At 35.9% G+C, this 14148-nt stretch overlaps 1 protein-coding gene and 1 non-coding gene across 2 annotated transcripts in view; both read right to left on the bottom strand.

Moving 5' to 3' along the window:
- The window catches only part of BTRC (beta-transducin repeat containing E3 ubiquitin protein ligase), a 185620-nt gene that overhangs the window by 104363 nt on the left and 67109 nt on the right, over nt 1–14148 (bottom strand). The gene's annotated exons all lie outside the window — the stretch shown is intronic.
- On the bottom strand, nt 13029–13101 carry TRNAG-CCC (transfer RNA glycine (anticodon CCC)). Its single transcript has one exon. It is a non-coding gene; the product is annotated as a tRNA-Gly (tRNA).

The following is a 14148-nucleotide window of genomic DNA, read 5'->3' as shown; positions in this document are numbered from 1 at the left end:
TAGCCTCTTTCCCACTCATAGCCTTAGAAGAAACCCTGAAGTAACTACCAAACCACAAGTGGGCACTACAAATTCTGGAGACAACAGGGTTGAAAATCTATGATTTACCAGCAGGAGGCACTGTAATAAATGTTACCCATCTCTTTTTAAAGCTACATGTAAAGCTATCAAAAACATCACTGCTCCCTTAGAAGGTATGTAAAGGCAGAAGGGAAAACCATTTAAGATCACTTTTTGCTGAGATGAGCTATATCTGATACGAAAATAAGTATACTGCTTCCTTACACCTGCTACTAAGCCAGACCTCTAGCTCAATGAATGGGAAAAATACATGAAACTAATGGTTATTCACAGCAGTAGTTCCTCAAATTATCTACATAGTGCCTGGTACATAAGTTCTTAATAAATGTCTAATAAATAACTATAATCTCCTTGAGGACAGGGTCTGAATCTTAACTTATGCCCAGTACTTTGTATAGTACCTAGCACACAGAAGGTACTCTATACATGAATTAAACTGAGCTGTGGCTAGTTGTGAATGGCAATGTTATTTGTAAAGCCTTAAATCTACATGGTGTCAAAATACATTTTCTAAATCAGTAAAATGCCCTTGAAAGCAGATATAAAGAGTGCATATCATATACTTTAGTCATTTAAAATTTTTTAATTTATTTTATCTATTTTATTTTTGGCTGCATTGGGTCTTCATTGCTGCACACGGGCTTTCTCTAGTTGCAGTGAGCAGGAGCTACTCTTTGTTGCGGTGCGCGGGTTTCTCATTGCAGTGGCTTCTCTTGTTGCAAAGCAAAGGCTCTAGGTATGCAGGCTTCAGTAGTTGTGGCACTCGGGCTCAGGAGTTGTGGCTCGCAGGCTTTAGAGCGCAGGCTCAGTAGTTGTGGCGCACAGGCATAGTTGCTCCGCAGCTTGTGGGATCTTCCCAGACCAGGGCTTGAACCCGTGTCCCCTGCATTGGCAGGTGGATTCTTAAACACTGCACCACCAGGGAAGTCCCTGTTTTAGTCCTATTAATCAATGCTATTTGTATAGCTCAGAAATCTAAGTAGCTCAATCCTACAATAAAAACCAAATTAGCCTATAAAATATTGGAATGTTAAAACTTACTTTTTATTTTAATAATGAAGACCATATATGAGATTAAAACTTATACAAGAAAGGTATCCAGTAGCACTTTTCTATGTGGTATTACAGGTCCACATACACACTCTATAAATCAAGTGATTATACATGTGTATTTTTCTGTTAAGGGTTATTTTATAGGTTAGAATGCCTAGAGTTATACTGAATCAAAATACAGTTCATGCTTGCTGAGTTGTCCTCAGTGTACTTGCTTTTAAAGTTGTACAGAATTATATTTTCATGATGTTTTACAAAAATCATTAAATTGTGATTAATGGGTTCTTTTTTTTAGAAAAGGAAGAATTACCTATTTCACTTCAGAGAATTTCAAACTTGACCAAATTTGTGATAAAGTTAAATTTTAAACAATTAACTAGAGCAGCAGAAATTTGTAAAACTTGCTCTGAGACTGCTATAATTAAAATATTTCCTATAATAATTTAAAAATTTTATATAAGCATAATTATGTATAGTAAAATTTGATAACACCCTTAAATTGACTGACTGACTCTCAGTATTTTGACAACCAGAAAGAAATTTTATTTAAGAACACAAGCCCTATATCATTACTTTCTGTTATGCTAAGAATTTTTAAAAGGTAATTCTTTTTTACATTTATGTCATATGAAAGGCAAAATGAAAAAAAAAATGACCCATTGACTCAGTACATTTGGATTTGTTTTCACCAATTATACTGATATTAGAAGTTAGAAGTTTTTAATTCAGTTGAATATTTGAGACTTAATACTTTGTAAAAAACTTTATGCCTAATAAAATATATCTTAATTTTTAATAGGTAAATTAATCACATTCTTTCTTCTTAGATTCAGAACTACAAAAATACATCTTGAGACCTTTTGAACTAAACTGGATGGGGTTAGACTAAGGTCACGCTAGATCAGATGACTACATTCTATCTTCCCTGGAGACCAGGCAGTACTTCCATGTGCTGCCATTAGATAGCAGCACAGTACACACCATCATTCATATCTCCCCCAGTCTCTCCCGTTAAGGTTGGAATTATCTCAGTTACACACACACACACACACACACACACACGCACACACACACGTACACACACACACACACACATACACTGATTCTAATTCAATTAGTGCAGTCAGCAACTCCAGAAAAGAGTAATTCAATTAGTGCATTGTGGAGCTCTATAATACCTCTAAGCAGATGTTCACCATCTTCAAGAACTGGAGCTAGGTTTCAAATACCTGTACCACTCAAATATGCCACTACATTATGTCATTTATCAAAGTACTTACATATGCTTTTCTGACTTCAAAGAAAAGGTGAAGAAACACACTCAGGCTAAGTTCCTAGAGATATTTCCATCATCTACACCAAAGAAATATACTCAATTTTAGGCTGCAGTAATTAAATTATATAACCCAAATTATGTTCAAAACAAGATGTGTCACTGTATTCTACACTTCTGCAGCACTGCCTCTAGTTATGCATGCCACATTGTAACAAGGACACTGCCAAGATGGAATGCATTCATAAGGAGGGACAATCAGAATGATTAACACCCTCCATCAAAATACAGGGTTATGAAAATGACAGGAATGATTATTAGCATTTTCCAAAGAAATACTAACAGAACCAGGAATATTCACTCTGGGCACAGCAAATATAAGCAACATGATAGCTATCCTCAAACATACAAATACATGAAAAAGAAAACAATTACCACAAATGGTAGGTGAGTAAGAAGTTTGACTCCTTGAGAGAAAATTTTCTAACAGAACCAACAGTGAAGAAGAAAGCAAGATGCCTCAAGAAGTTCAGCTTGCCAATAATGGCAGTGATCTGGCAGAGATTAGATGGTCCCTTGCCAAAAACACTTCATAAAGGATTCCTATATATAACTAGGTGGCCTTCTGACATCATTTCCAACACTGAAATTCTATGGTTCTATGAATATACTAATTTTTGCTTATAATGCAAGCCTGGACTTTAAGTAATAAAGCTAATCATTATTATGGAGGAGTGGCTGTATAAAAGCCCCATGGGCTGTGAGGCATTTTCATAGTGATTGCTGCATAATACACCAAGGAAGAAGAAAATTTGTACAGTTTCTCTGTTTTAAGATTTAGGAGGTCCCATAAATGTAGATATTTCTAGTCTTATTTCTTAGATAAGCAATTGCACTCCTCTTGTTCTTCCAAGATTGAAAAGAATGGTTTGTTTTTACTTATCCTCAGGATATCAGCCAATGAGAAATCAATTTCCAAAAGAATGATTTTTGAAAACTCCCCCATTGAGTCAAGACACTGGGTTCTCACAGCTTAAATGCAAATCTACATCAATATTTATGCTTTAAAAATATAGAGCAATACTTAAAACAACAGTAAGTAATTCTCAATATCCCTCCCTTTTGCCTTGCTTTCTCTGTGCTGTACTTGGTAAGTGAGGACATAATTCTGGGTACAAGGGAGCAGGACACTATTTTACAAATACCATCTCCTCTTTCTAGCATGCCCTCAAAGCAGGGAATTAAGAAATGTCAGGAATGATTACCACCATTTTTCCAGTGCATTTCACTATGTATTCATGATAGAGAATAGCTCCTGCCTTTCACATCTGCAGAGGCAGAAGAGAAGACTAAGCTAAACAGCTGTGCTTTAAAAGCATCAATAAGAGTTAATTCAAGTACTTTCAACACAAACTCCTACTTTTTCATACTCCAGAAGAATTCCAAAAGGTCATTCTCACTCAAAACTTTACTTGTAAGGTCTAGGCCCCCAAAATGAATTAAGATAAAAGCACATATCTGACAATAGAGCTGTTTTCTTAGAACGAAAGAAATTTTTTTTCTATAAAATATGTTGTTTTAAGATATTCTGCAACTTAAATAGCAACAGAAAGCTCATTCTATTACTAGAATATATTTTCCAAGAAATCTATGATTTGGCTTTCTCAACAAAAATTTTCTACTCATGTGCCATTAAGCTGTACTAATACAAACACAATGGTTCTTACATATTATCTATTCATCAACCTTCTTACTATAAATATGAATTCGGCACTTTTTTTTTTAAAAAGGTATTTTTTTCTTGCCAAACGTTTAAGGCTTTCAATAATGAACCACTTGCCAAAACTGTGGATAGTTAGAGGAATAAATAACATAGCTGGGTTAATTTTTATTTGACTGGCAATACTGCCATATAGAAGGCTATCAGTTTAACAAACTATGTCACTCCATTTCCTATCTTTACCCACTACCACCTTCCCAACTTTCTGCCTCCACAAAAACGGAACCAGGACCTAAGCTGATTCCTCCTTAGAACAGAATGTATTCCGTAAACCCCAATATTAGTTTACTAACCCAGCTTTAGTCTCCTTTTGCCCACACCTCACAGCCTGCATTTATGTTCCAGTATTAAGTTTATTTGTTGGCTCCATCAGCACCACTTCTCTTTAACATTGTCCCTTATCATGCATTTAAGGCAACTACTTCCAACCCTATCAATGAAAGCAGACAAATGGGGGATAAAGGAATGAACTGCAAACACCTCAAACAAGAAAGGTTGCTTAAAAAACCAAGTGTCACGTTCTGACAGTTCAATATTTCATAGCCAATACAAGGAATGTGCAACAACACTGCAACTTTAAATCTTTTCCTCCTATGTCAGTCTCTCTTTCTCTCATTGTAATGCCAAAGGGAACAGCAATCAGAGTGGAGATGTTCAACGTGATAGAGGTCAGGACACCATCGGATCAACGTACCAGAAACACGACCTTGTTTATTTTTTTTCCACAGTATTATTGTTTACAGGGTGCTTTGCTCATGTACCTTGTGGTTCTTAGCTAAAAGATGAAATTACAGCCCAGGATGAAGCGCTCAGGCACACATCCAATTTGTGTTTCCATCTCTGAAAACAAAAAGCTTCTAAGGCCCTCAGGCTGCCATTCAAACTTGGAGGCTGACATTTTTAACAGCATGAACCAGAGACTGGCAGAGAGAATGATCTAATGCATTTCTGACTTGTCAATCAAAGATCTCACCTCTGCTGTCTTGTAAACAGTTGGGGGCCATCTAACTACATTCATAAACCTAGGGAGAGCTTACTGCCAGCTAGGGTGCTGGAGCCACATGCTCTGGCTTCTATTCACCAAAATCATGATTCAGTTTTATAATCTCACTGTAAATAGTCTGTAGGCACATTTCCAAGACTACTGGAATAGAACCAGAGTAGGGAATACAAAAGAGATTTTGGTCAAATATTGTGTTATCTTCAAGCTGTTGGAATCCTGTACCCATTTTATCCTCATTTTACCAATTCTCCCCAAAGGACTGCACTATGCTACAACTGAAATGCTTAAAAAAAATTAATGACCTGACAATGTAAAAATCTAGGGGAAATATACTAATATTATACTAGAAATTTCCCTTATGTTTTATTACCAGTAAAGAAACAGGCACTCCCCAAAACACGGCTCATGAAAAGGGTAGAAACTGGAATGAACAATAGCAACTATATTTTAGTAAAACTAATCATGTGCTTTCTTTCAAATATAAAACTTCTCATGTTCATATACAAAAGCTGTGCATAAACTAGTTTTAAATACTGCAATATATATTTGTATGTGTGAAACACAAAAAGATAAAACGAGTACTTATCCCTGTATACCTTCTCTTCTGTTTATGATCTTTAACACAAAAAAATTAGATCAAATCAGGTTAAGATGTGAACTTTTTGCTAAAGGATCATATATAAAAATGAATTTACTCTTTTTATGTCAATTTTACTGGGTACAGAATTCCAATTTAATTCATACCAAGCCATAGATACTAGGTTTGTGACAAAGGTCTTGAGAATTTGAATGGTACACCTGAGAACTTTAAAATGCAGGTGACAGACAACCCAGCAGGGAAAAGTACACTGCAAAATCCCATTTCATGATGATGTACTACATCTTAGGCCCAAATAACTATTTTAAAATATAGACTTGGTTTTCAGAGGACTGCGCCAGAGAATATAGAAAAGCTCACAGCTATTCAACATCACTCTTAGGAAAAACAGAACTCATGGGTACCACCCCACAATGGTAAAGTACTGAAATTCTCAGAGGCCCAAGCAGCTGAACAGTCAAGAGATTGGTCTTTCCCCCCCCCCCCCAATGAGGCCTACATAAATAACCTGGGTTTCTCTCATCATGAAAAATGACAGAGTTTCCTAAATGCTGCCTGTCTACCAAGATTCCATATCCTGACAGTCCACATAAAATACCAAGTATAAAAACTAACACAAGGAAGGACAGCAAGACAATAAAACACTACCACATAAAACAGCACAATAGTGAAAGAAGGTACAAATGGCTGTGGCAGGCAGTCACAAAACAACCAACAATGATTCCTGAATAGCACATAAAGAACTCCTGTGGTACTTTGGCCTCTACTCAGCACACAGATGGCAATAACAAGAAGGTAATCTTGGAATATAAAGAAAGTAATATGTACCTCTCCAGAGGATACAGGTGAGCCTTAACTGCCCACAGGAAGAATTTCTCTGGTAAGGACAGTACATCCACAGAGGATCCCATCACCCTTAAAGCTTTCATCAATTTGATTTTTCCGGTCTGTGCTTCTTATACTGGGGCAACTCCAGGTGCCCTGGGGTACCTATACTCTCTCTTCTGCCATTAGGGGTCATGTTAAGTTAGGGCAGTTAGGTAAAATCCGACATTATTCAACATAAAAGCAATAAGCCCTCTTTGTGGAGTGAAAAGTTTAATTTTTCAGATCCATCAGGATCTGAAAAAAATTTTTTAAGGAAATCTGATCATCTCACAATAAGATGATCTTGTTTAATCTAGATATTAGATAATGTTGCAAATTAGCCTGTAAATGAACATTACCTGCATCACAGACACGTCAAAATACTTAGCAATGGAGGAATCTATTATTACCAAACTTAAAACAGAGTAGAACAACCAAGTAGGCATCCTGAAAGACAAATCAGTCCTAATGGTGTCATTCTTCCAAGACAATTTCTAGCATAAAGTAAAATACACCAAATTCAGGTCATCTCTAACTTTTCTTAGTTAAATATACATAAAAGTTGAAAGGGTAGAAGCTGAACAATAAGCTTCAATTTTAGCTAAAATGTTTTAAAATCCATAATTATACTTTCTTTTTAATAAATGATCTTCAATAATATATTTCCAACATTTTGCACATATACTTTAATTTTTTCTCAATCAAGGCTAAAGGGTCACTCTCAGTGTCCCTAATGATCTCCATCCTTTCTGTAGACTGTAGTTTATCACTATGATCATTTTAATTCTCCCGGTGTCTATTCTTGTATAGAATAAGGGTAAAATGCAATAAAAGTCAAATAATTGTACAAACACACTGCTGTGAAGATAAAGACGTTGACATCATTGAAACTGAACTGTTAGCTGGCTGGTAGTGCCACTATTTAATAGCTTGAAATGTGCATTTGTTCATCAACAAGAGTCCAAATTCAACATACAAAATCCAATTCAGAAGGGATCATCATAGTGTGAGTTGTATGAAAGCCAAAGGTATAAATCTGCCCATAAATCAGACTCAGCATGTTTTCCTTTTTTCCATGTAAATGTGTAGTCTTTGGAATGATTGTTTAATTATCATGACTTCTTTCTGAATACAGAACACTTGTGTGTATGTATGTGCAGGTACCCCCAGCAATTCAATGTTTTCTCTCTTCCCACCCTATATATGTTATTTAATAATTTTCGTCAAATTATCTAAGTCCATTCATTCACTCAGCAAAAATTCATAAAGCACATACTCTGTATCAAGCACTTATACTGTGTTTGACATTGGAAATATAAACAAAATATAGTCCTACTCTCAAGGAACTGTGCAATCACAATAAGCATATCAGTGCTTATGACAGAGGTATCTATTGCATGCTGTTGGTACAGATGCTCTGACTACGTTAAGGTGGGTGAGTGAAAAGATCAGTGAGGGCCTTTATCCTAGAGGTGAAACAACTTGAGCGAACTGTGGGATTTAATTGGCCAGGTAGATAAAAGTGGCAGGCAGGGGGTAACGGAAGATAAGTGTTTTCAGTAGCGTTCTCCAGGTAGGGAAAACAGGATATGCAAAGACACAGAGCATGGGAGAACACAGCACCTTTGGAGAACTATGAATTTGAAATGGCTAAAACTTACATGGGATAGAGTGACCAAAATCAGTGTAACCAGGTGACAAACATAGAATTTAATTAAGTACAGAATAAAGGTGAAAATCAGAAAGTATTACTATCAATAAAATAGTAATATCTGGGAGGACATTAAAATATTTCCTTTTTTCTACTTCTCTGTATTTCTATAATTATTAAATTTTTATTTTGTTTTATAATTTTATAATAAAATGGTAATAATAAATATATTTTAAAACAAAATTATACTTGCCTGGGTATGCCTGTGTGTGTACATGCATGCATAAATGGATAAGTCATTCTAGACTGAAGGAAACTAGCATATTGATTGATGATTATCTTAAAGTAGAAGGAGTATGAGTGATACTTTCTTGTTTACATATTTACCAAATAGTTTACATATTCTACTATAAACAATAAGTTAGTTTTATAAGCAGATGAAAATGTAGGGTTTTCCCCACACACAAAACAAATTTTTGACTTCTCACTATATGCAAACTCCTAATGTAAGGAGTATAGCTAGGATAAACATAGGTCAAATGTCAACATATGCACGAAAAACAACTGAATTTTTTAAAAATTTTATTGTACTTGATTTACAATGTGTTAATTTCTTCTGTACAGCAAAGTGACTCAGTTATGCATATATATATATATTTTTTCATATTCTTTTCCATTATGGTTTGTCACAAGATATTGAATATAGTTCCCTGTGCTATACAGTAGGACCTTGTAGTTTATCCATCCCATATACATAGTTTGCCTCTGCTAATCCCAAACTCCCATTCCTTCCCTCCTGTACCCTTGGCAACCACAAGTCTGTTTTCTATATCTGTGAATCTGTTTTTGTTTCGTAGATATGTTGATTGGTATCATATTTTAGATTCCACATGTAAGTGATATCTTATGGTATCTGTCTTCCTCTTTCTGACTTACTTCCTTTAGTATGATAATCTCTAGGTCCATCCATGTTGCTGCAAATGGTATTATTTCATTCTTTTTGATGGCTAATATTCCATTGTGTGTGTGTGTATATATATATATACCACATCTTCTTAATCCATTCATCTCTCAATGGACATTTAGGTTGCTTCCATGTCTTGGCTATCGTAAATAGTGCTCCTATGAACATAGGGGTGCATGTATCTTTCCAAATTATAGCTTTGTCTGGGTATATGCCCAGGAACGGGATTGCTGGATCATATGGCAACTCCATTTTTAGTTTCTGGAGGAACCTACGTACTGTTTTCCATAGTGGCTGCACCAATACACTCCCACCAACAGTGTAAGAGCATTCCCTTTTCTCCACACCCTCTTTAGCATTTGTTATTTGTAGACTTTTTAATGATGGCCATTCTGACTGGCGTGAGGTGGTACCTCATTGTAGTTTTGATTTGCATTTCTCTAATAGTTAGCGCTGTTGAGGATCTTTTCAGGTGCCTATTGGCCATCTGTATGTCTTCTTTGAAGAAATGTCTATTTAGGTCTTCTGCCCTTTTTCAATTGGGTTGTTTGGGTTTTCTTTGTTGAGTTATATGAGATGTTTGTATATTTTGGAAATTAAGCCCTGTCAGTTGCATCATTTGCAAATATTTTCTCCCATTCCACAGGTTGTCTTTTCATTTTGTTTACGGTTTCCTTCGCTGTGCAAAATTTTGTAAGTTTGATTAGGTCCCATTTGTTTATTTTTGTTTTTATTTCTATTGCATTGGAAGACTAACCTAAGAAAACACTGGTAGATAAGATTTATGTCAAAGAATGTTTTGCCTATGATCACTTCTAGGAGTCGTATGGTGTCATATCTTACATTTAAGATATTTATTTATTTATTTATTTATTTATTTAATCTATCTATCTATCTATCTATCTATCTATCTAATTTATTGCCTGCACCAGGTCTTAGTTGCAGCATATGGGATCTTTCAGTGCTGCATGTGGGATTCTCTCTAGTTGTGGCGTGTGGGCTCCAGAGTGTGTGGTCTTAGTAATTGTGGTGCGCGGACTCTCTAGTTGTGGTGCATGGGCTCCAGAGCGTGCGGGCTCAGTAGTAACAGCATGTGGGGTCCAGAGCGTGTGGGCTCTGTAGTTGTGGCACACTGGTTCTCTAGTTGTGGTGCGCAGGCTTAGTTGCCCCGAGGCATGTGGGATCTTCATTCCCTGACCAGGGATCTTCATTCCCTGACCAGGGATCGAACCCATGTCCCCTGCTTTGGAAGGCAGATTCTTAACCACTGGACCACCTGGGAAGTCCCATGTTTAAGTCTTTAAGCCATTTTGAGTTTATTTTTGCACATGTTGTGAGGGTATATTCTAACTTCTTTGATTTACATGCAGCACCACTTGCTGAAGAGACTTTCTTTTTCCCATTTTATATTCTTGCCTCCTTTGTTGAAGATTAATTGACCATAGATGTATGGGGTTTTTTCTGGGCTCTCTATTCTGTTCCATTAATCCATATGCTGTTTTTATGCCAATACCACACTGTTTTGATTACTGTAGCTTTGTAGTATTGTCTGAAGTCTGGGAGGGTTATGCCTCCTACTTTGTTCTTTTTCTTCAGGATTGCTTTGCCAATTCTGGGTCTTTTATAGTTCCATATAAATTTTAGGATTATTTGTTCTAGTTCTGTGAAAAATATCATGGGTAATTTGATAGGGATCACATTAAATCTGTAGATTGCTTTGGGCAGTGTTGCCATTTTAAAAATATTAATTCTTCTAATCCAAGAGTATGAGATAACTTTCCATTTCTTTGAATCATCTTTAATATCTTTTATCAATGTTTTGTAGTTCTCAGCATATAAGTTTTTCACCTCCTTGGTGAGGTTTATTCCTAAGGTTTTTTTGTTTTGCTTTTTCTGATGTAATTTCAAAAAGGACTGTTTGCTTACATTTCTGATATTTTTAGTGTAAAGAAATGCAACCAATTTCTGTGTGCTAATCTTGTATCCTGCTACCTTGCTGAATTTGTTTATCAATTGTAGTAGTTTTTGTGTGGAGACTTTAGGGTTTTCTATATATAGTATCATGTCATCTGCATATAATGACAATTTTACCTCTTCTTTACCTATTTGAATACCTTTTTTTTTTTCTTGTCTGATGGCTGTGGCTAAGACTTCCAATACTGTGTTGAAGAGAAGTGGTGAGAATGGGCACCCTTGTCTTGTTCCAGATTTTAGCAGGAAGGCTTTCAGCTTTTCACCATTGAGTATTATATTGGCTGTGGGTTTGTCAGAAATAGCTTGTATTATGTTGAGATACATTCCCTCTACACCCATTTTTGTAAGGGTTTTTATCATGAATGGATGTTGCATTTTATCAAATGCTTTTTCTGTGTCTATTGAGATGATCATGTGGTCTTTGTCCTTTCTTTTTTTTTTTTTAATATTTATTTATTTATTTATTTGGCTGTGCCAGGTCTTAGTTGCGGCATGCGGGACCTAGTTCCCTGACCAGGGATCAGACCCGGGCCCCCTGCATTGGGAGCACGGAGTCTTAACCACTGGACCACCAGGGAAGTCCCTGTCCTTTCGTTTGTTGATGTGGTGTATGACACTGATTGATTAGTATGACACTGTTGAACCATCCTTGTGACCCTGGGATGAATACAACTTGGTCATGGTTTTATGTGTTGCTGGTTTCGGTTTGCTAGTATTTTCCTGAGAATTTCTGTGTCTACATTCATCAAAGATACTGGCCTGTAATTTTCTTTTTTGATAGTGTCTTCATCTGATTTTGGTATAAGGGTGATGGTGGCTTCACAGAATGTCTTTGGGAGCGTTCAAAAGGAACTGAATTTTTTATTAAATAGAAATTATGCAGTACTGAGATGATTTATATACAGTGGGAGGGCGGTCAATTAGGACTTTGGTAAGTAAGCATTTTTGTCATGGGGTAATTTTCCTTACAGTGTTGTTTTGTAATAAGTTTTACATGTTCATTTATATTCAGTGTGATAATCCATATTCCCCTAAAACCTCAAATGTAAAATAAGGCTTCCATACATGTATATATACATATATTCTGAATAATGCTTAATTTTCTTAGTATTGCTCCATATTAACATTTCATGTAGTAGATGGTAAGATTTAGTAGACTTCTAAGTATTTTTCTTTCTTAATTTTATTGAAGTATAGTTGATTTACAATGTTGTGTTAATTTCTGCTGTACAGCAAAGTGACTCAGTTATACATATACATATGCTTTTTCATATTCTTTTCCATTATGGTTTATCACATACTGAATATAGTTCCCCGAAATCTAAGTATTCTTAAACAGTAAAATATATTACATAATCTCTCCTGAAGTCAATCCTCAACAATTTCAACCTTTGACAAGGGACCCTAGCTAATATTAAAATACTATATGATTCAAGCTCAAAAATTCCTTAAAATTACTAGCTATACTTGACACCTAAAATATTCTAAGGCCATATAAATCCACCTATATTCTTTTTTTTTAAGGCACTGACTAGTACATTTTTTAGAAATATTTATTTATTTATTTGGTTGTGCTGGGTCTTAGTTGCAGCTCACAGGCTCCTTAGTTGCAGCACATGTGCTCCTTAGTTGCGGCCAGCAGGCTCCTTAGTTGCGCCTCACAGGCTCCTTAGTCGCAGCTTGCGGGCTCCTTAGTTGCAGCTTACAGGCTCCTAAGTTGTGGCTTGCTGGCTCCTTAGTTGTGGTATGCAAACTCTTAGTTGTGGCATGCTTCTGGGATCTAGTTCCCTGACCAGGGATCGAACCCGGGCCCCCTGCATTGGGAGCGCAGAGTCTTAACCACTGCACCACCAGGGAAGTCCCAACCTATATTCTTATTGTTAGAATTTCTCTTCTTCTTTAATGTCTAAAGAAAATAAAGGATCTGAATTACTCAGCTATTTTTAAGCACTTCCTATTGCTCAGTCTCACTTAATACTACAGATTACGACTGCCATTTGCTGAGGATAAACAAATGATTACACAAAATACACCCACTGTTAATCAACAGAAATCCTCTTAATCACCTATTGACTTTCCAGGACAAAACAATGGAATGATGGAAATGAAAATACGTTCAAACTAAACAGGTCCTCAAAGAATCTATTTAAATAATATTTACAGCATCTTCTTTACCACTAGTTTTTTTTTTTAATATTTATTTATTTATTTGGCTGCACTGGGTCTTAGTTGCAGCATGCAGGATCTTCAGTTGCAACATGCAGGATCTTTTAGTTGTGGCATGTGAACTCTTAGTTGCAGCATGTGGGATCTAGCTTCCTGACCAGGGATTGAACCCGTGTCCCTTCCACTGAGAGCGTGGTGGCTTAACCACTGGACCACCAGGGAAGTTTAAAATGTGTGGTTTGTAATGTCAATAATCAAACCATCCCAATGTTGCCATTTCCATGTGAGTTACTGAGGATAATACAACATATTCAGCAACAACTCTATGGCTCTTCCTTTTCTATTGTCACAGAATTTTTACTTCGAAGGTGCTTCAAATTCACTAAATATCTGCGATAATTTCAAAGAAAAAATACTATGAAACTATTATTAAGTCACTTCCTTAAACATGTTCAGCAATATTAGTAGAAATGAGTATTCCTACTGGGACAACCACTTTGAAGAATTACTTGAACTATATCTTTTAAAGTTAAAAATACACTTTCTCTATGACCCAGCATTCCACTCTTAGGCATTAAGCCAAGAGAAATAAAAATCCATGTCCACAAAAAGACATACAAACTGTATACTGTAGCTTTATTCATAGTAGACAAAAATAGGAACAATCCAAATGTCTACCAATAGATGAATGGAAAAACAAATTGTAGTATATATATATATATATATATATTTTTTTTT

Source organism: Lipotes vexillifer, unplaced genomic scaffold, assembly GCF_000442215.2.
Source record: "Lipotes vexillifer unplaced genomic scaffold, Lipotes_vexillifer_v1.1 scaffold916, whole genome shotgun sequence".
NCBI lineage: Eukaryota > Metazoa > Chordata > Mammalia > Artiodactyla > Lipotidae > Lipotes > Lipotes vexillifer.
Note: the sequence above shows the minus strand (reverse complement) of the source record. Positions and strands in the feature narration are given on the sequence as shown.